Genomic DNA, 2,604 nt, shown 5'->3' with positions numbered 1-2,604 from the left:
GACGACCACCGGAGCAGCTGAGGTAATGGCACCAGACAGCACCTACTCCTCAAGGTAAGAAAATTAATTTTGAAAATTTCCTTCTTCTCTGATAATTTCGTTGCCCTCGAGAATCGAATTAGAACTTCCTATCATCGATCTCGTTCTATTTTCGTGAACGTTTTGAAGATAGAATCATTGTTTAAACTTTAAACAAAGGAGTTGTCCGCTGTGTCGGCTTGTGCGAACGGTGTTTTCAGCTATTGAAACACCCACTGATCTTCGCATTCCTCCTCCCATTGTTGGTAAAATATTACCCGTCTTTGGGCAAGGCTTGCGAAATCACACAAGTCCCGCACAGAGAAGACCATTAAATACACCGTCGGAGTCAATCGAAAATTAAGAGCAATACCGGGCTTGCTATTAGACGATATTCTTGCCATCATTGCATGCGATTGTAAAAGAGATATAGCAGAACAATCTCCCTTCGAAAATTTAACCAAAGGATCGTTCGCTGTGTTGGCTTGTGCAAACGGTGTTTCGATTATCGAAAACACCCATCGATCGTCGCATTCCTCCTCCCACTGTTGGTAAAATATTACCCGTCTTTGGGCAAAGCTTGCGAAATCACACGAGTCCCACACAGAGAGGATCGTCAGAATCATCCTCGATTATTAAACTCAAAAGGCAAGAAAATCGTGGCAACAGAATCCATCGTAGTAAATGAATTGAGTTTCGGTTTTAACGGCAACCTACTACAGCGAAATTAAAAGAGAGGAAGAAGTCAAACGTAAAAATAAATTTATACAAAACAACGAAAAGTCTCACATTCCTATCTAATCCAGCAACGCTAAAATATATATATCCAGCTAATAAAATATATATACATAATAACCTAAGCAATTCTACATTCAAATAAAAACCCGTTCAACGAGGACAAATATTTATTATTCCCAGCTTTAATCCTCACCCGTGCCAGTATCCCTGCACATAGCAGGTAAGCCGAAAAGTGGAATTCGTTTACCAGTTGCATTAAGCGTCAGTTAACGCTACCCATTAAACGTAAAAATTAATAAAAATAAAATATTTTGAAATAGTCCTTGGACTATTTCTGGTGGCAGCAACTACCGTATCAATTAGAAATCTAAATCAGTATTACAAACACAATAATATTAATTCAGTTTATTTCCCTTCCGATTAAATTCAAACCTAAACAAATAAAAAAAAATTTTTTTAGTAAAATTTAAATTTAACATTTAACAAGGGCTAAAATTCGAAAAAAATAGCGATTTCCGAGCTATATTCGTCGAAACAAGCAAAGTAGCTCGGAAAAAGCGAAGATTTCGTCGATTTTGACGAAAACTAGCCGTCATATCCTACCCAGTGGAGATATTTACAAACGTAGCCGTCATTTCCTTCCCGTTGGAGATATTTCGACGTTTAAGCGCTCGATGAACTCCATTTTACACTGCAAATGGAATGCACTACAGTATAAGCGTCGAAACAAGTGAAATAGCTCGCAAATCGAGAAGATTTCGTCGATTTTGACGAAAACTAGCCGTCATATCCTACCCAGTGGAGATATTTCGACGTTTAAGCGCTCGTTGAACTCCATTTTACACTGCAAATGTAATGCACTACAGCATAAGCGTCGAAACAAGCGCAATAGCTCACAAATCGCGAAGATTTCGTCGATTTTGTCGTATACTAGCCGTCAAAGCAAAATAGCTGGCAAATCGCGAAGATTTCGTCTACTTTGACGAAAACTAACTATCATTTCCTTCTCGTTGGGGATATTTCAACGTTTAAGCGCTCGTTGAACTCCATTTTACACTGCAAATGTAATGAAATACCGTTTTAGCGTCGAAACAAGCGAAACAGGCCGCAAGTCGCAAAGATTTCGTCGATTTTGACGAAAACTCGCCGTCATTTCCTTCCCGTTGATTTCGTCGATTTTGACGAAAACTAGCCGTCATTTCCTTCCCGTTGGAGATATTTCGACGTTTAAGCGCTTCTTTGAACTCCATTTTACGCTGCAAATGTAATGCACTACATTATAAGCGTCGAAACAAGCGAAATAGCTCGCAAATCGCGAATATTTCGTCGATTTTGACGTATGGATTTCGTCGATTTTGTCGAAAACTACAAGTCATTTCCATCTCGTTGGTGATATTTTGACGTTTAAGCGCTCGTTTAACTGCATTTTGCACTGCAAAAGTAATGCACTACCGTTTATGTGTCGAAACAAGCAAAATAGCTCGCAAATCGCAACGATTTCGTCGATTTTGACGAAAACTAGCCGTCATTTCCTTCCCGTTTTATATATTTCGACGTTTAAGAGCTCGTTGATCTCCGTCTTACACTGCAAATGTAGTGCACTACCGATTAAGCGTCGAAACAAGAAAAAGAGCTCGGAGATCGCAAAGATTTCGTCGATTTTGACAAAAACGATATCGCAGAGATTTCGTCGATTTTGACAAAAACTAGCCGTCATTACCTTCCCGTTGGAGATATTTCGACGTTTAAGAGCTCGTTGAACTCCATCTTACACTGCAAATGTAATGAAGTACCGTTTTAGCGTCGAAACAATCAAAAAAGCTCGCAAATCGCGAGGATTTCGTCGAT

General features: G+C 39.3%; 1 long non-coding RNA gene across 1 annotated transcript in view; it reads left to right on the top strand.

The window, feature by feature from the left end:
• Nucleotides 1-347, top strand: part of LOC117152578 — a 1,749-nt gene extending 1,402 nt beyond the window's left edge. The window contains exon 2 of the long non-coding RNA XR_004462974.1: nucleotides 23-347. This is a non-coding gene — a long non-coding RNA (uncharacterized LOC117152578). The remainder of the gene's footprint in view (nucleotides 1-22) is intronic.
• Nucleotides 348-2,604: the final 2,257 nt, after the last annotated feature.

Source organism: Bombus impatiens, unplaced genomic scaffold, assembly GCF_000188095.3.
Source record: "Bombus impatiens unplaced genomic scaffold, BIMP_2.2 scf_0073, whole genome shotgun sequence".
Lineage (NCBI taxonomy): Eukaryota > Metazoa > Arthropoda > Insecta > Hymenoptera > Apidae > Bombus > Bombus impatiens.
This window is presented reverse-complemented; position numbering and strand designations above follow the sequence as displayed.